Raw genomic sequence first — 20,549 nt, forward strand, 5'->3', positions numbered from 1 at the left:
CCCTATTTGTCTGTTGGGCTGATTGGTGCAGCCCCATAGTCTATGTCTTCTCTTTGGCTGCAATTAGAGAGGAAGAGATTTGTTGCAAAAAAAAAAAAAAAAAAGAAAACAAACAAACAAAAACCAAATAGTACTTTTAAGAACTTAATTATGTCAGGCAAAAATCTTACCTCCTGCGTTCTCAGAGACCTAAGAGATCAGGAAAGGAAAAAAAAAGTGTATGGCACCAGATGGGGTCTCTGTGCGCCTGAAAGAATTACTAGACTGTTCTCCCTGAAACCCATATTATCTGATAACTCATTTGTTTAGTTCATGAACATATGCTCATTTCCGGGTACTTTAAGGATAGAGACAAGTGAGGTTTCTCTAGTAGGTGACCAGGAGAAGGATGGGCTCAAACAGCTATGGGAAGCTTCTAGATATATGTCAGGAAATAGTGGAAATCCATGGAGGGTGCTCCAGGGAAATAGTGACACCTCCCTTGGGAAAAGATGAGGAATGCTGAAGTTTTGACCCTTTGACCACATGAATTTGGAAAGATGTCTCAGACTCCTACTGCCTCTTGACACTCAAAGACGGGGATGGTCAAGACAGTAATTCAGTGAGTAGGCCATAGCAGCTCCTGAAAGTGATGGAGAGAACATTGTAAAGATAGCAGGAAGCCACTGTAAAAAATTGACCCATGTATATTTTGTGGCCTGGGAGCCTTATGTTGCCTTCTTGTAGGCTGATGATTTTTCAGTTTAAGGGTAGATTCTCCTAGTGGGTCCATGTGGCTTATGACCCAGTAGTATTTCCCAGGTTCTGGGAAGAGGCACATCCTTCCCTCTTTTCCTGTATTGCAAAGTGAGGTTGGCTCAGATCTTCCACTTTTCCTTTATTCCTCCTCTCTTTAATCAACAAACCTGAAGAACCTACTTTCTGCCAGATGTGGTACCAGGCTTAATAACACAGAATCATGCTCGCTTGAGGGATACACAGTCAAGATGGATTGAGATGCTGCAGGCAGTGAGCACTGCACTAAGAACCAGGTCAGGCAGGGCCAAAGGAAAACAGGAAGCACTCTCATCAAGTGATCAGGGAAGGCTTCATAGAGGAGTCACTGCTGAATGGGTGCTTAGAAGAAGACTAGCTGCTTGGCAGACCAACAAGGTAAGGTGAAGGCAAGCATTCCTGCCAGAAGCATGGAGGAAGAAACAAAAGGGTGCATTTGAATGAATGAAGCATTTAATTAGAGGAATAACATGATCAGCTTTGAGTTTAGGACTATCACTCCAGGAGTAGATGAGAGACGGGAAAGGTGAGATTGGAGGCTGGGAAACTACAGTGGAGGTGGTGCAGTACAAATCCAGGCAAGAGTTGATGAAAGCCTACACTAAGGCAGCAAGAGAGGAGGGACCCATATACAGTTACGGATAAAGTGGAATAAGAGGATATGGTACCTGTTTGGAGGTCATGGATGTGTCAAGGATGAGTCCCAGGTTTTTATCATGGATATCTAGGAGGAAAGATACACTATCACCACCCCCAGGAAATTGAGGGGTGTCTGTGTACGTCTCGGGCTTCAGGGACTGCTTATATGGGAGAAAGCTGCTGTTTTTCCTTGCTCTGCTGTTGAAACTGCATTCTTGGGGTTATGAGGGACCCTGGAGTCCTGGAAAGCCAAAGACCAGAGTGATGCTGGCCTCAACAGCCTCAAAAAGGATACTGAGAAATGTGCTCACCTGCCAGGGACTACTTTTCCCCTGAAACCTGTTCTGATGAATGTAAGCGAATTGGTGGCAGCAGGGAGCCATGATGTATTGTTGTTGTTGTTGTTTACCAGCAGCAGTTTGATGAAGGAAAAATAAAATTCTTTGTTGGGTTAGAGAGTGTTTTATGTTGCAGTTTCTAGCCTGGCCTTTTACCATCATCCTGGTTAAGCTTATAATGGTTTTTTCTCTAATTGGTTGAGCTGGGCTCCTGTATTGATTGATTGATTGATTGATTTCTTTCTTTCTTTTTTCTTTTCTTTAAAGATTTGATTCATTTATTTATTTGAGAGAGAAAGGGCATGGAGGGAAGAGCAGAAGAAACAGACTCTGTGCGGAGCCCAACACAAGGCTCAGTTCCAGGACCTCGAGATCACAACCAGAGCAGAAAGCAAGAGCCAGATATTTAAACGAATGAGTCACCCAGGCGCCCCTCACTGATTTCTTTTAGAATAGATGTGTGAGTTAGTGCCTCACCTCCCAAGAGTCAGAATGGAAAAGGACACATTCTTGCCTTCTCTGCACTTGGGGTAAAAGCAGTTTCCAGGCTGCTGTCTTCCAGGCAAGGTATGCCAAGGGGGCATGCTTCTGGAGTGAGATCGCTCAGAGGTTATTTGTCATTTTCAAGGCTCCAAGTGTAGTCTCTGTAGGCAGGTGCTTTGATGGGTAGCTGGGTGTCAGGCTGAATCATTTTCAGCCCCCAGCTGCCTGCTGCTTTTGACTGACTATTGCTCAGAGTGAAAAGAAATGGAAAACAGAGGGGTGCCTGGGTGGCTCAATCAGTTAAGTGTCCAACTCTTGATTTCAGCTCAGGTCATGATCTCAGGGTCGGGAGATTGAGCCCTGTGTTGGGCTCTATGTTCAGTGTAGAATCTGCTTGAGATTCTCAATCCCTCTCCCTTTGCCCCCACATGCACGCATACACTCTCTCTCTCTCAAATAAATAAGTAAATATGTAAGGAAGAAAGAAAAAGAAATGGCAATCAGAGCCTTCTTCACTTAAATCTGATTCACCCCAGGGACTCTCTCCCCTCCTTAAAGGGGCAGATAGAGCCTTGTGTCTAGGAAGGATATAGGAGACTCAGCTTCTTAGGCTTAGCTGCTTCATGCCTTCCAGTAGACCCTGGGAGAACTGGTACACGGAGACTTAAAGGGGACAGGAAGAGGAGAATCAGGCTAACAGCGGATACCCAGAGATGCTGGCTGAAGAAAGCAAGAGGCGTGGCTAAACAGGCTCTCAAGTCATTGTTTCCTAAGGAGACTCCAATGAGAATATGGCCATCTGGGCCAGAGAAAGGAAGGAAGGAAGGAGGCAGAGCTGAGACCAGCTTTGGATCTAGCTCTGCTCTGGAGTTCAGAAATTGGCACATGACCCAAAGGCTTCACCGTGGGGAAGCCAGGTGAACTCCTGGGCTCTAGAAAGGGACTGTGGAGTGGGAAAGTCCACTAGAAAGGAGACCCAGGAGGTCTGGCCTGGGGGACTTGGAGACAGGAGCCAGTAGGAGTTCACTCTGGGTCTTACCTTCTTAGGAGCCAGTTCAAGCAGATCTGTACTTGCATTTGTTGTTGTTGTTATTCAGCAATGTCAAATTGAGGATTAGTTGGTTGTGGTTTTTGAGGGTCAATTTTAAGTTTCTGTGATGATGATGATGATGTATGTGTGTGCATAAGATGGAACTAATGGCCACAAAGGGTGTTTGACCATTCTAGCTCAGAGGAGTAGAACTATGACAAAAGGCCACACCCAGGCAGAAATGAGCCCAGCTACTGTGGTACCTGGCCTGGTTTTCCCAGTTTTCATCACCAGACTCTTGACTGTCATAACCAGAGTCTACCCCGTCTATTTATTTAAAACAGTGCCTGAAGGGGTACTTTAACTAAGATTTATTGAATTAACTGCATCTAAATCTTGGAGTGAGAACCATATGCATTTAAATATGTAGTTAACGTAAACATAATTATGTGCAAGTTATAAATGATTTATAGTTCCCCATATTAATTTCCAGTTTTATCCTTATAAAGGAATTGGTGAAGCCATCAGCCAATCATGGCTGAGGCCAGCATTTCTTTGGTATAATTAGCCTTAGCTAATTATACCAAAGGACTTAGCACTAGCCCTTTGGTATAATTCTTAGAAACATCGATCCTTTGAGATAGTTTATGGAGGAATAAAAATATCTATAGACAAATTCCAATTTTAGTATATGTGCTGCCGAAGCGAGCTCTATAGACAAATTCCTTTGGGGAAACACTACACACTCTATTTCATCACAATGTTAACTGGTGTTTTAAAGGCACTGAGAAGTCCTGCATTAAGAAACTTCTCTAGCTTTGTTTAACCCAGTGTTTCACAAGCTTGTGTAACTATGGGACCCTTTTTCATGTTACATCCATTAACATCTTACAGAACAAATGTGGCTTATGGAATATTCTTTGGGAAAATCTGTCTTAGAAATAAGCCTCTCAGGGCATCCAGGTGGCTCAATCAGTTAAGCATCTAACTCTTGGTTTCAGCTTAGGTCATGATGTCAGTGTCATGAGATCAAGCCCCACGTGGGACTCCATGCTCAGTGCCCAGTGTGCTTGAGATTCTTTTTTTTTTTTTTAATTTTTATTTATTTATTGGACAGAGAGATCACAAGTAGGCAGAGAGGCAGGCAGAGAGAGAGGAGGAAGCAGGCTCCCCGCTGAGCAGAGAGCCCGATGCAGGGCTCAATCCCAGCACTCTGGGATCATGACCTGAGCCAAAGGCAGAGGCTTAACCCACTGAGCCACCCAGGCTCTCCCTTCCCCTCTGCTGCTCCCCCCTGCTGTCTCTTTCCCTCTCAAATAAATAAATAAAATCTTTATTAATGGGGCACCTGGGTGGCTCAGTGGGTCTGCCTTCGGCTCAGGTTGTGATCCCAGGGTCCTGGGATAGAGCCCCACATCAGTCTCTCTGCTCAGCAGGGAGCCTGCTTCCTCCTCTCTCTCTCTGCCTGTCTCTCTGCCTACTTGTGATCTCTGTCTGTCAAATAAATAAAATCTTTAAAAATAAAATAAAATAAATTAGTCTTTCTTTTGATTCAGTCTAGATTTATAGTCTTTCCAGTTCTTTTGAGCCTCTTTTGTAATCCACACCACTTTGCCTATGCTAGTCTGTCATGGAATGTTGTTGCTTTGTGTCAGGGTCCAGTATTGCCTTCAATAGGAAGTTCTTAGTGAACTTTGGTCAAAGCAAAAGCAAATACCTAGTGCCTAGTTTTTCTCATGATAATGTTAAAGGGGTTTTACTTCCTTTCATGTCCGTGTACTAAATGTTGGTCTGGTGAAACCAGTATTTTTACCATTAACCTCTTTTGGGAGCTTCATTGAGATATTGAGATATAATTCATATACTGTATACTTTACCCATTTAGTACTTTATGTTTTGAATCTTTGTGTGGCTGCTGCTTGCTTCAGTTCTGTTTCTCCTTTGTAGTTGTGGGCTGTGCTCTGCTCTTTTGTGTTCTGCTATGCAGGAGAGAATATAAAGATTATAGTCATCAGAAAGAAATCTCCCATCAGAAGGAATCCCATCTCAACTGGGATTCAAGCTGAAAAAAATGATTCCCTGATTGGGTAGGTATAATAGTACCTACCTCAGCACTTCTCTGTAGTACCATTAAATGTGCCCCCTGGTTGCAGCAGTTCAGGAGGCATTCCCACATCATCATTTTACACTCCCTACTCCATGGGCTATATAAAGCATGAATGATAGGCAGGTTTCATTCTTTATGCCAATGTCCATTGATCAGTAGTGGCTGCCTGGAGCTTGTGTTAAGGTGGATTCTGAGGCAGAGTCCTGGTTCAGTAAGAAAGAGTGACATGGTTGATTTTCCACATCTGCTATGGTCTTCAACAGGGGAAACATCATTCCTGCTTGCCATCCTGGCAGCCCTGAGTCATCATAGTTATCCTAAGCAAAGAACTCAGGAAAGGAGGAATCTTGGAGATATTAAGCAGCTCAGCAATCTATCTCATGGTGGGGCTGGAGTCTTATGATATGGCTCTTTAAAAAATGAATGGAGAAAATTGATATCTCCTACCCTCGTATTCAGCATGGATTTTTGAAGTATTGACTTCATATAAATTTAATAATCCTTTGGAAATAGGCCAGGCAAGAGGAAGTAACCTTGACTCTGCTGAGCAAGTAAGAGGGGAAAAGAGGCGGATTTAGGAAGAGCCCTCATAAGTACCATATAAGTGGCTGGCCACACTTCAGATGAAACTATAAGCCCTTGACTAAAGGATCAAGGAGAAGGAATAGGCTACAAGAGGAGACCCTTAAGCCAGCAGTTACTGGAGAAGAAGGGCCCTGCTATGGACTATACAGCCTTACCATTCTTTTTCTTTCAGGCTAAGCAAGCCCTGCATTTTCCTTCTGCCATTTTCCCAGAAACTGGTTTTCAAATCTCCAGTTATCCTGGCTGCTGTAGTGGATTTTTTTAGTTTTTCATCCCTGGAACCAGACCTCTCCATGCAATCTGACCAGCGCAGATTATTGTGGGGCAGCCACTATCCATAATATTGGTACAGTTCTTCTATTATCATTAGTTGAGTTTTCATAATCATATTTAATAGGTGTGCCTATTGTTATATTGAACTCAAGATACATCTGAAATAGGGCATACCTTTGCCTTAGCAGTGTAGAATCAAGGCAAGAACCTGGAATCACATCTTGGGCTAGGTTGGTTCCTAATACAGGTAAGGGTCCACTGGTGCTAGTGACATCATAGTTTCATATTCATTAGAAACTATTCCACATGTATGTAATTGATTCTTACTCTCAGAGAGGTAGCTGGCTGAATTCAGCAATATGGGATTTGAATCTCAGTGATTGGGTAGGCTAGGGTAGACCTTCAGAGAGCTAGTACTTACGTGGACAGAAAACTTCATGTCAGTCTATTATGTGACATAGCCATGAACAGAGCTAATGTGCTGTTGAGCTGCATTCAGGCTCTAGGACTTCAGGTCATTGGAGGTGACCGGTCAGTGCTATCTGAAGTTCTTATGCTGATGCTGTTATTCAAGAGGGAAGTGACTGAAATGAAGAAAGGACTCAAAACCTCACCATGTGAGCACAGTTGGTAGAACTGAGGCTGTTCAGCCTGGGGCCAAACATAGTTGGCAGGGAAAGCACTTTCAGATTTTCAAAGCCTAAAGGACTGGAGTTAAGAAAGGAAAAAATAGTTAGACTTAATATTACCTGTGGATTCACAGGGAGGAACCCGGGCCTTTGGGTTGGGAGTGTGAACATGCTTCTATCTCTGGGCTTCATTGCCTTCGTTCCCTGTGGTAGCAGTTCTTAAACTGGGCCAGAGGCCAGGGCACTGGAAGACATGTTCCTCTCTGCAAAATGCCACAGTAAAGTGGGAGCTAAGAACAACACTCTAGCAACGAGCATGGCTCTATCATGTGTGTGTAATATAAACATGCCCCAAAAATCCACTATAGAATGAGCAGCAACTCTCCTACTTTTCCATTAATATGTGTTTGCTAATGTTTCCTATCTTTCAAGCCCATCACAAAAATGCCACCTTCTTCATGCGTCCTTTTCTTTCCTTCAGTTAGGTATGAACTTCCCATTCTACCTGTCTTGTGGTCCGAATACATTCTCTTTAGATTGTGAAGTTTATGGGTGCAATTATCTTTATTGTAAATTCCTTTATAGGGTAGATGAAATGATGTTTCCAAAGGGCCTGAACCACCTGAAATAGATTGGGAGAGTCATATTTGCCCATTTTACAGATATGCAAGCAGAATCCCAGAAAGATAAATAGGATTGGCCATAACCTGGCTGGAGGTTGATGTGACCTAGACTAGAACCCAGGTATCCTGACTCCCAGGCCCACGATATTTCCTTACAATTTGGAACCTAATTAAGTTCTTTTGCATCAACTTAAACTTCTCCACTGGCTTTTGAAGCATCTACACTGGGCTTTGCCCCTCCCAAGTAGCCATATTTTTTACCATTCATGCCAACTTTCTGGTAGGTCTTTCTTTCTAGTAGGTCAAGCCAGGCCTCTCACCTCCACTTGTCTGTTGGTATCTTGAGGCCTTCTCTCCTCCTTTTGTTTTTTTTTAAAGTTTATTTATTCAAGTAATCTCTATACCCAATATGGGGCTCAAACTCATGATCCTGAGATCAAGGGTCACATGTTCTTTTCACTGAGCCAACCAGGCACCCCAAGACCTCCTCTCCTCTTAAGAATTCTCTCTGCCCTCCTCTTCTGCCTATCCCACTCCTATCTGTCTTTCAGAAGACTATATAAACTCCCTTTCTCCAAGAAGCCTTCCCTGACTATTCTAGAAAAGCTCTCAACCATCCCCAAAGCCTCTATAACCTCTAGCATGTAATTTTATAGACATGATATCCTAATTTGAGGGATCCACTTTGATGTGCTATATTGTGCATCTCATCACCCCAACACCCATTTTAACTCCTTGGCAGATCGTTCTGCCACCAAAAGTTAGAGTCTGGCAAAGAAGAGACTTGCTGTCATGAAACAGAACTACAGAAGAGTGCAGCTGGTTTCTTTAAAGATGAGTAAAAAAGGAGAGGATGTTGGGAGGTGATTCTATGGATGGCATCAGTAGAGACCCAGAGGAGAATGAGTAGGTGGGAGTTGGTAAGTGGAATAGAAGGTACATGTGGGGAATTGTGGGAGATCCAAGGGAATACATGGATGGAGGCACTCATTCATTATTCAAAAAATACCATTGTCGGGCGCCTGGCTGGCTCAGTCAGTAAAGCATGTGATTCTTGATCTCAGGCTTGCAAGTTCAAGCGCCACCCTGGGTATAGAGATTATTTAAAAATAAAATCTTTAAAAAGTACACCATTGGGCATCTGCTATATCCAAGACACTGTACCAGACCAGGGAATACTATGACAAATAAAGCAAACATGATCCCTGCCTTTATGACTGGCAGTCCAGTGGGAGAGACAGACACGAAACAAATGAAGTATATATACAAAATCACAATTACAAACTATGACAAGTGATGGAGAAGACAAGAACAAGGTAGCATGGGAGAGGATAATAACTCCTTACACATTAGATTGGGGAGGTCAGGTACGGTGGCAATGACAAAGTAACGTTTGGGGCAGTAGATCAGAGTGTGTAACTCTTGGTCTCAGGTTGTGAGTTTGAGCCCCATATTGGATGTTAAGATTACTTAAAAAGAAAATCTTTAGGGGCACCTGGGTGGCTTATTTGGCTGACCTGACCTTTGGCTCAGGTCATGATCCCGGGGTCCTGGGATTGAGTTCTGCATTGGGCTCCCTGCTCAGTGGGGAGCCTGCTTCTCCCTCTGCCATTCACTCACCAACTCCCACTTGTGCTCTCTGGCTCCATCTCTCTGTCAAATAAATTAAAAATTTTTTAATCTTAAAAAAAAAAAAAAATCTTAAAAAAAATGTTTGAGCTCAGATCACAGAATGAGAAGGACCTTGAATGTCCTGACACAGAGTGAATTGCTACATGTTCCCCCTTGGAGGGAAGGGGCTCCCAGATTTGGTAGTCTGAATCCCTTACAAATTGACCTTTCTGCCTCCCCTCCCTTTGCAGCATTAGGTAAGTTTTCAGGAGTGAAGGACGTAGGAGAACATAGGAGGGCTCGTCTAGCTTCTCTCCTGTAGGTAGCATAACTGATGACTGTGCTATCAGCTTTGTTGTGAGGCTGCAAAAGCTATTAATAGAGTTGTGACGTGTACTATTTAGTGAGCAATTTGACTTTCCTGATGAATAGCTCCTACCTGAGTCTTCCAACATTGTATGGCTTGCACACATCTCCTGGAGATGGAAAAAATACCTGGAACTCTTGGAAGGAGGAGAGTGCCAGTCTGGACGGCTTGTTCTTTGTGTAGCAGGCATGGGATTCACATTCTCCTTACCAGAAAAGCCAAACGCTATAACCTATTCTGTCCAGGGGCAGGCGTGCTTCTAGTGAGAAGGTCAGTAACCACATTGGCACGTAGATTGCAACAGCTAGTGAGAAGAGCCTCTATTGGACCTCTTGCAAATCCCAAAGGTGTTTCCTAAGGATTTCAGCTTCCACAAAGTCCTTTCTGCCTTCAGCTGTCCTGCTGCTTCCAGCCCTGGGTCAGAGGATACCATAAACTCAGAGAAAGGCCAAGTGGGGACAATGATGTGGGGAGGTAGTGGTGGTAGTTAGTGGTTTGGGGAAGAGGAGGGAGAATTATGTGGAGTCAGGAAAGGAGACTAAGTGGGGAGGTGATAGTCAAGGTAGCGAACAGTGGCCCAAAGGGAACGAGTCAGGAACCATCTATCAGCCTCCCTATAAATTTCCTGGTGGAACCTCATGTTTCAGATTCTTTATTTGCTAAGGGACTGAACTACAGCAGGGAGACAGTCTCAGGGAACTTCCATGAAAGGAATTGGCTTGAGTATCCTTGAGGGGCTGTGGAGATCAGAGTGAGCTAGTGAGGGGCACTGGCCTCAGGGCAGGAGTCGTGCACAACAGTGGTAGGAAGTTGGCTGGGCACATTCTAGCTCTACCACTTTTGTTGTCTAGCTTTACTACTTTTAGCCAAGCTCCTAAACTCTTTAAGGCTATTTATAAAATAAATAAGATCACGTACATGATGAATGAACTCCGAATTACTGTATCATTTCTGATCTAAGGGTTGATAGTGATTAAGGGTTTGGTGTTTTCCATTTTATGTTGATGGTTCCCAAGGGAGCTTTTATAGGAGAGGGTGGAGAGATGGCTTATTCTTCTCATCATCAAAGGAGAAGAGTCCCTGGCCTCCTTTACTGGGCCATGATGAGACCAGGCTAGAGATGGAAGTGCTGTGTGCTCTCACTGATTCCCAAAGGGGTTCCATTGACTGGAGGAATGGAACTGCCCCTCCCTCTCATGACTGCTATAGCATTCTTTTGGCCAAGTGGGGCCTTCCTGAAGAGCCCCAGTACTGATGCTGGTGGAGGGTGTCCTGCTGCTGTTTCAGTTCCCACAGGGCCAATGCTCAGGGCTCCAGAAACATTTGGAAAGGTCCATGTTGCTGCTCCTCTCCCAGAGGGGGCTAGGGAAGGTGTTATCTAGTCTGCAGAACTTCTTCAATTTTTTAAAATGTTTTGTGATAGAAATTTTTAATCCTGTGCAAAATAGAGGAAAAAATAAAAAGAATTCCCTGGTACTCACCAAGCTACAACAGTGATCAACCCTGGGTTGCTCTTCTTTCACCTATACCCCACTGGATTATTTTTAATAACTTGTTTCATTTATAATCTTCTCTGTCTCGTATTTCTGCAAACCCATTCTGCAAACTGTTAATTATATCTCAAGGTCTGATTAGATTCGGATACAACTTTTTTGTGAAGAATACTTCTGAGGTGTACTGAGTACTTCCTGTTGCATCATATCAGGAAGGAGGCAGAGGACCCATAGTTGTCCTACCTTCTGTGAAAGTCAGATTAATTAATGGTGTAGTTAGACTTGTAGCTCCATCATACACATTCTTTTCAGCCTTTCATCTAATGTTTTGAGCAGCCATTGCTGGTCTGCCTCAGTGCATTATTTAATCAGGACTTTCCTGTGCATTTTTTTTTTTTTTTTTTAAGATTTATTTGACAGAGAGAGAGAGATCACAGGTAGGCAGAGAGGCAGGCACAGAGAGAGTGGGGAAGCAGGCTCCTCGCTGAGCAGAGAGCCCTATGTGGGGCTCGATTCAAGGACCCTGAGATCATGACCTGAGCCGAAGGCAGAGGCTTAACCCACTGAGCCACCCAGGCACCCCAGGACTTTCCTGTACATTTACATAGCAAAGAATTCCTGTTACTTGTAGCCTACACTCTTTCCGAGCTGCCCCCTAGCCCCACACAAACAGGTATTACAGATATCCCTAGGCCTTTGCCCTTATTCTGTACCTTCATTTCCTTCCTTATCAGCCCAAGATGGCCTTAGGATATCTGCAGACCAGGTACTCACTCAGCTTCACTGAAGACCTTTATTTCTCTGAGGGAGGGTCCTTACTTGGAGTCTGTTCTCACTGAGACAATACTCTCTCTCCCATGAAGTTTCTGGGTCTGTTCTCTCTGAATCTTGCTAAGCCCATGCTTGAGCATGGGGAGAGTGAAGGCAGGTCCAGTGTTCTCCTCCCCTGGGAGGGAATTCAGCAGGGGCTGAGTTTATTTTACCTTCCCAGGGATTTCTAAGCAGCCTTCTTCTCTGCTGAAGACAGTCTTTCTCACTTGTTTCCTCAGCTTCCTGCCCCAGCCTGGGCCCTGGCAGGGACCCAGGCCTGATTTCCTGTTTAGCTGGGCTGTGGGTTGGGAGAGTTGGAGGAGGGGAAGGGCAGTCAGCTCTAGCACTCTTAGGCCCTTTTCTCTTTCCAGCCAAGTTTAAAAACCTACGAGAGCCAGAACAGAGCCATCACCTTCTGGTACTTTAGCATTTCTGTTCTGTTTAAGATCTCCACACTTAGTTTCTCTCCTTAAAAAGAAAAGATTGTGGAGACTGTCTTCTGGGTGCATGTGCCCCCAACAAACACAATGCAGGTACCATGGGTGCTGTGAGCCAGCTAACCAGAAAGGCACACAGAAGTTGAGAGCTGCTTCTTGCAAGGCTGAACCCACTGCTGCCCACAAGAGTACTGTACCTCTACCACCCCATCTTACTAGCTATTAATCCTTTGTCACAGGTCCAGTGCAGTAGAGAATCTGTTGCGGCAGAAGATGTGCAGGCTGGCTAGGGATTTGGCCATGCAAGTCAGAAAACATTAGGAGTTCTGTAGTGACACCCTATCACCTGTAGAGGATTTCTGATGAGAGTCTCATAGCCCTGAATGCCCCACTCACATTCCTCTTCATGCCTAGTTCTTCCCTGGGCAATGAGGATTCACAGGGCCTCATTCTGTCTTGAGAAGAGACCTGTCACAGATTACTTTTTTGCTCCTTTCTCCCAGGTGACCACAGCAGGAATTGTGTGAAGACCTGTTCCCTATATCCCCTATGAAAGGAGATAGCAGAGGAAGATGTTGCCAAGTAGTAGGGGTACCCTGTGCAGCCCCTGACATTTTAACAGCTTCCCTCTTGTTCTTATTATAAAGCCTCAAATCCTTAATATGGCCTGCAAAGCCTTATGTGATCTGGCTCCTGCCTCCTCCAGCTCACCTTGTACTATGTTTACCCCCATCACTGCACCCAACCTTATTGGCTTTTCCTCTATTTCTCTGATGTCCCAGGGCCCATTCTGTTTTAGTGCTTTTGCACATGTTCCTTCTGCCTGGAATGCTTTCCCTCTACCTTCTACCATTTTGGGTTCACTCTTACTCATCCTTCAGATCTCAGTTCAGCTATAATTTCATCACAGAGGGCTTCCTTCAAACTCTAGATATTGTCAGTGGCCCTCTTCTTATTGCAGTTTTTCGTTTATACTTAAACATATGTTTGTATGATTACTCTACTCATATGGGTCCTTCTGAAGGCCACATTTCATGAAGGCAGAGATTATATCTATTTTTACTTCTCATTATGTCTCCTGTGCCTTGTAAGGTGCCCTGCACACAGTAAACATTCACTAGATATCTCTTGAATGAATGAATGAATGAATGAGTGAATTCAGTCTTATCTCCTTTGCTTAGTTATTCCATGTCATATCCGACTGTCATAGTCAACCCTATACCCTGTGATGTGTCCCCAGCTGCTTATGGGCACTTACTAGGTGTTTTCCACCAGACACACGTTTCACTTAATCCTTTCAACAATATGAAGAAGCTATACTCTTAATCTACAAAGAAGACAAGTGAGACCCCAAGGTCACACAGCTAATAGCAAAACCCTTATTTAAACCCACTTGTGAAGGCAAAGCCTATGCTCTTAAGCATAACACTACACTGCCCCCTTTTGGCAGTTTGGAGAGTTGTCACAGGTTTTTTCTGTCGCAGGGCTTTTTCTGTCATAGGGTCCTGGTTAATTTCAACCCTAAATCAATAATTTTTGGAACTTAAAGCCCTTAAAAGCCATGATTAAGTTCCAGGTTTCTGCTTTTAGGCCAGACTGTGGAAGTATACAGGGAAGAGAATTCAACCTGGACTCCCCAGTGTCCCAGGATGCCTGTGTCTTTGGGTCTGTCTCCCATCTGTTTTCCTTAGGCCCTTTCTAGCCTCGAGGGCTTAATGCAGTGTCCTATTTTAAAGAACAGAAAGGCCAGCTGTTAACATGGCCTGATAGACAGTGTTCTGGGGAATAAACATGGCCTGATTAAGATTCTAGGGAAGATCATTGAGAAGGGGAGAGTTTGTCTCTTTGTGATTTAGTCACTAATGATAGAGTTCTGGAAATTGGCTTCACGGCTTTCCTAGGAAACTGAGACTCAGGAAGAGGGCAATATCTCTTGCTGTTGATTAGAAAAACTTCAGTTAGTCAGTATCCCCAGCTCCTTTTTAGTGGCTAGGGAATTTGGGACTGATGAATACTGTAGACTAGATGGAAACAAAGTAAGCGAGGAGAGAGCAGCATGAAACAAAACAGAACAAAACTCAGCTACCATTTGTTATATGTGTCAAGCATGCTGTGAACCACTTTACATACAGAGTTTCATGTTATTTTAACACTGGCCCTGTGAAGTGGGTGATATTACATGCCTAGAAGGGAAAGGGATGTTAAGAAAGGTAATTTGCGGGGCGCCTGGGTCGCTCAGATGGTTGAGCATCTGCCTTTAGCTCAGGTCATGATCTCCAGGTCCTGGGATTGAGCCTCACATTAGACTCCCAGCTCATCGGGGAGTCTGCTTCTGCTCTCCCTCTGCTTATGATCTCTCTGTTGTTTCTTTCTCAAGTGAATAAATAAAATCTTTTTTTAAAAAAGGTTTTAAAGAAATGTAATTCACCAAAGGTCGTACAACTGACTGTCACAGAACTACTCTAGGTGTTTCTGACTTCAGAACCTGAGTACTTTGCGCAGCCTGTTGCTGAGAGTATATGCTGCTGTAGCCTCTCTGGAAAAACAACTGGCAGTACGATGTGTGCATACCCATTGACCCCCCTCAGCAGTTTTACTTCCAGGAATTTATTAAATTAAAGAAACAGACAAGTGTATAAAGACTTTTTAAATAAGATATTATAGTAGCTATAAATAAATAAATAGTAACAATATTATAACATTATAATAGTTATAGTAGATGCAACATTATGATGATGGGAGAGGAGAAAAAAAAAGAAACAACATGAATCTCCATCAGTGGGGATTAAGTAAATAAATCATGATACATCCATCCCACAACAGACCTATAGGCAGCCTTTTATTTTTATATTTTTTAAAGATTGATTTATCTATTTGAGAGAGAGAGAGAGAGAGCACATGTACATAAGCAGGGGGAGGAATAGAGGGAGAGGGAAAGAAGATAGACCCTGCAGGGCTCAATCTCAAGACCCAGAGATCAAGACCTGAGCAGAAACCAAGAGTCAGAGGCTTAGCTGACTGAGCCACTCAGGTGCTCCTCGGCAGCCTTTTAAAAGGAGGAGATAAAATCTAATATAAGATCTAGCATGGAAAGATGTTCAAGATATATATCTTTTTTTATTGTGGTAAAATGCATTTAACATAAGAGTTACTATTTTCATATATCATTTGGAATATGGATGATATGATTCATCTTTGCCTACCCAGGAGATAGAGCCTTTACCTCATAATTCCCATATTTTTCAATCAAGTATGCACATCAACAAGTTATTGAGATGAATTGGCTAAGGAAATGCTGCCAGATCCCTGGATGCCACCTATCTGTACAGTCTTATTTCTGCTGGACACCCCATGCTCTAAAGTGGACTGGCAGCCACACTTGACTCAGTTCTTCTCACTTCCTTCTCAGGTTCTGCAGAGCCCTGTAGCTTTGGGGAGGCAGAATGTTTCTTTGAAAAGAGAATGCCATATCGCCGATCAGATACATTTCTGTTTCTTTTTTTTTTTTTTTTTAAAATTTTTATTTATTTGACAGACAGAGATCACAAGTAGGCAGAGGCAGGCAGAGAGAGGAGGAAGCAGGCTCCCTGCTGAGCAGAGAGCCCGATGTGGGGCTAGATCCCAGGGCCCTGGGATCATGACCTGAGCCGAAAGCAGAGGCTTTAACCCACTGAGCCACCCAGGCGCCCCACATTTCTGTTTCTTATATCCTTTTTAGAGTTCTCCCACAGTCTCGCTTTCACCATAGAAGAGAAGCAAGGGAACAAAATGATTCTCATATTCCCCAAGGTAAAACCATGACACTGATGTGTCAACATTCTGAGTGGTTCTCTTTGGCTTCTGGCCTTCCTCCCATAAGTGTTGCTGCTCATTGTGGTTTTCAGTATGGTGTTTTAATGAGTAAAGTAGGAAAGAGGTCAGGAAACTTGGCACCTAGCCCTGGCTAGGAGACGTTAGAAAAGCTGATTAGCCTACAGAGTTTTAGGTTTTTTCCTCTCTAAGATTGGGCTAACGAAAAGATGCTGGATTTTTAGGGCAGTGAAAATATTCTGTATGATACCATAATGATGGATACATGTCATTTTACCTTTGTCCAGGCCCATAGAATGTACAAAACCAAGACTGAATCATAATGGAAACGATGGTCTTTGGGTGATTTTGATGTATTACTGTAGGTTCATCAGTCATGACAGATATACTACATGGTGGAGGTTGTTGGTAATAGGGGAGGCCATGCATACGTGGGAACAGGGGTACATGGGAACTCTCTGTACCTTCCCCCTCAATTTTGCTCTAAACCTAAAACTGCTTTTCCATTAAAAACAAAACAAAAAAAAAAAAAAACGAAAGAAAGAAAGCCTTTTTTTTATTTTTTAAAATATTTTATTTATTTATTTGATAGAGATCGATCACAAGTAGGCAGAGAGGCAGGTAGAGAGAGAGGGAAAAGCAGACTCCCTGCTGAGCAGAGAGCCTGATGTGGGGCTCAATCCCAGGACCCTGGGATCATGACCTGAACCGAAGGCAGAGGCTTTAACCCACTGAGCCACCCAGGTGCACCAAAAAGCCTTTATTTTTAAAAGAGATGCTATTTCTATCTCTTAGGATTTTCAGAGATTTAGTGAGATAATAAGAAAAAAGCTTTGAGAGCATACGTTGCAATGCAAACATAAAGATCTATATTCTTCTGGACTTAATCTTTTCTGACTTGCATTATAAACTCTTAACTCAAGAAGCATGTCTTTAAATCTGTTTGCTGTGATGCAGCAACTTAATAGAGAGATATAAAAGATATTGAACAATCTGGAAATCCACTTCATTCTTTTTTTAAAATTAATTTATTTATTTTCAGCATAACAGTATTCATTATTTTTTCACCACACCCAGTGCTCCATGCAATCCGTGTCCTCTATAATACCCAGCACCTGGTACCCCAACCTCCTACCCCCCTGCCACTTCAAACCCCTCAGATTGTTTTTCAGAGTCCATAGTCTCTCATGATTCACCTCTTCTTCCAATTTACCCCAACTCCCTTCTCCTCTCTAACACCCCTTGTCCTCCATGATATTTGTTATGCTCCACAAATAAGTGAAACCATATGATAATTGACTCTCTCTGCTTGACTTATTTCACTCAGCATAATCTCTTCGAGTCCTGTCCATGTTGCTACAAAAGTTGGGTACTCATCCTTTCTGATGGAGGAACAATACTCCATAGTGTATATGGACCACATTTTCCTTATCCATTCATCCATTGAAGGGCATCTTGGTTCTTTCCACAGTTTGGCGACCGTGGCCATTGCTGCTATAAACATTGGGGTACAGATGGCCCTTCTTTTCATGACATCTGTATCTTTGGGGTAAATACCCAGGAGTGCAATTGCAGGGTCATAGGGAAGTTCTATTTTTAATTTCTTGAGGAATCTCCACACTGTTCTCCAAAGAGGCTGCACCAACTTGCATTCCCACTAACAGTGTAATAGGGTTCCTCTTTCTCCACATCCCCTCCGACACATGTTGTTTCCTGTCTTGTTAATTTTGGCCATTCTAACTGGTGTAAGGTGATATCTCAATGTGGTTTTATTTTGAATCTCCCCGAGGGCTAGTGATGATGAACATTTTTTCATATGTCTGATAGCCATTTTTATGTCTTGACTGGAGAAGTGTCTGTTCATATCTTCTGCCCATTTTTTGAATCAACCTGAGGGGGGCACCTGGATGGCTCAGTCGGTTGAGCATCTGACTTCTTCCGCTGGGGTCATGATCTTGAGGTCCTGGGATTAAGCCCCAAGTCAGGCTCCCCGCGAAGTGGGGAGTCTGCTTGTTCCTCTTCCTCTCCCTCTGCCCCTCCCCCTGCTCATGCTCTCTCTGTCTCTTTCTCTTTCTTTCTCTTTATTCTCTCAAGTAAATAAATAAATCTTTAAAAAAATAATAATCTGGGAAAGGCAGAGGGCAGAGGAGAGTCAGAGACTCATTCTATTTTAACCATTGTTAATCATTGTTTTAATTATCCCCATTTAACATACATAGTTTTTGTAAGTTAAACTAATAGAGATTTTTTTGATGGATTAAAATGATAGAGTTAGAGGTAGAGATAGAAATTGGAAGTTGTCTGCACATAGCGCTAACAGCTGGGGCAAAGAGAACAAAGAATTTGGAAAGATGAACAATTGGAGAAGCAACCAGATTGTCAAGTTGGGCCATGTTGTTAAAACTACTGAATGCCAGATCAAGGAGTTTTTAAGTGATAGGAGCCATTGAAGGGTTTTGAACAACGGAATGATGTGATGAGAGAAGTGTTTAATTCTCAGAAGGGTAATTTAAGAGTAATGTGTAGGATGAGTTGGAAGAAGAAGAAATGGGGTGGGGAGATGAGTGGGTTACCACTGCAGTGATCCTGAAGTATGTTGATAAGGATCTGAAGCAGGATGTTGGTTTAGAGAATACAGAAAAAAGGGGCACCTGGTGGCTCAGTGGGTTAAAGCCTCTGCCTTCAGCTTGGGTCATGATTCCAGGATCCTGGAATTGAGCTCTTCATTGGGCTCTCTGCTCGGCAGGGAGCCTGCTTCCCTTCCTCTCTCTCTGCCTGCCTCTCTACCTACTTATGATCTCTGTCTGTCTAAAATCTTAAAAAAAAAAAAAAAAAAAAAAAAAAGAGGGAGAATACAAAAAAAAAAAAAGGAAACAAAAAGAGAAAAAAGAATGTTACTATATGTTCATGATTAGCTTGTCAGAAATATAAGGAGGGAAGAGGTAGATTAAAATGACACCCCCCCCCGGCACATCAAAAGGAGATAGGAGCCAACTTGAAAAAGGTTCCAGTAGCCAAAGCTGAAACAATTTGAACAACAAAATAAATTATGGTAGTATTCGATTATCACCCCCCAAAATAAAATAAATGTATATTAATCCATACTGATATAAATAGTTCAACAAGTAAATAAATGAGGGAGAAAGAACAAATCTTCAAGAATTATGATATTTATATAATTTAAAAGTTTATTAGAATTTATTTAAAAGTAGTTTTTTAATAGAATGAGAAAAATTTAAAAATTATCCTGAGAACATCATAGTAATAATTGCTGCTGGCAGGATCCACTGATTGCTAAAACTAGTGGGTGAAATTTCAAGGAGAAATAAGAATTTGCACAGCCCATAAGAACTTCTACCAAAATATGTATTAATTACTGTAGTAATCTTAACATCGTCCACAAATTCTTTCATACTCCTCTAGAAAGTGGAACTCAATTCTCCTCCCTTGAGTGTGGCCTGGACTTAGTGACTTGCTTCTGACTAATGGAATATGGTCAAAATAAAAGAAAAATAGACACTTAAGTGGAGAAACCTGGTAAACACTGCCCTAAATGATTAAAATTAGTACCACCAACAATAAGTCATATACCCCCTGATAGGCTGTGATACAAGGACAATTCACCTAGGTGGTATTTTTCCCCCCAAATCCATAACCTCTGTCTAATCATGAGAAAACACAGCAAATCAAAATTGCAGGAATTTTTTTTAAGATTTTATTTATTTATTTGACAGAGAGATCACAAGTAGGCGAGAGGCAGGCAAAGAGAGGGGGGGAAGCAGGTGATGCGGGGCTCGATCCCAGGACCCTGAGATCATGACCTGAGCCGAAAGTAGAGGCTTAACCTACTCAGTCATCCAGGCACCCCAAAATTGCAGGAATGTTTTAAAAAATACCTGACCAGTACTCCTCTAAAGTCAAAGTTGTGAAAGTCAAAAAAAGAGGAAGAAACTAAGGAGACCATGGAGACATATCAATGAAATGCAATATGGAACAGAAAAAGGGGTTTTAATGGAAAAACTGGAGAAATTTGCATAAAGTCTATAGTTTAGTGAATAGTATTGATTTGTTCAATGTAGAATTGATCAACATACATGGCTGCTAACATTAGGGTAAGCTGTGTGAAGAGTATACAAGAGCTAACATTAGGGTAAGCTGTGTGAAGAGTGTGCACTTTGTAATTCTTCTATAAATATAAGACTGTTTCAAAATAATAAGTTTCTTTAACAACCTTTTATGTTTTGAGTTTATTTAACTGGCAAAGTGGTTTGTGCCATTAACAAGATAAGGGTAGTCAACAGGAAGAAATAGACTAGGGGAAGGGTATGACATCAGTGAAAGTAGTAGGCAGTTGGAAATGTGGGTCTGGAGCTTAAGAGGTCAGAGCTAGAGATATAGATTTGGGTGCAAAACTGAGAGAGAGATATTTGAAATAATAAGTTTATAATATAATATTATATTTCCACATGCTGAGAGAGCATGTGGAAAATGAGTCAGTGACCACACTAAGGAGAGGATCTATGTCTAGAGTATGAGAGAA

The 20,549-nt window shown here is 42.6% G+C and overlaps 1 protein-coding gene across 6 annotated transcripts in view; it reads left to right on the top strand.

Annotated features, from left to right (window-relative positions):
• FAM219A (family with sequence similarity 219 member A) overlaps positions 1 to 20,549 on the top strand; it is a 55,346-nt gene that overhangs the window by 3,997 nt on the left and 30,800 nt on the right. The gene's annotated exons all lie outside the window — the stretch shown is intronic.

This window comes from Mustela putorius, unplaced genomic scaffold (assembly GCF_011764305.1).
Source record: "Mustela putorius furo isolate JIRA1106 unplaced genomic scaffold, ASM1176430v1.1 tig00001584_pilon_pilon_pilon, whole genome shotgun sequence".
Taxonomy (NCBI): Eukaryota; Metazoa; Chordata; class Mammalia; order Carnivora; family Mustelidae; genus Mustela; species Mustela putorius.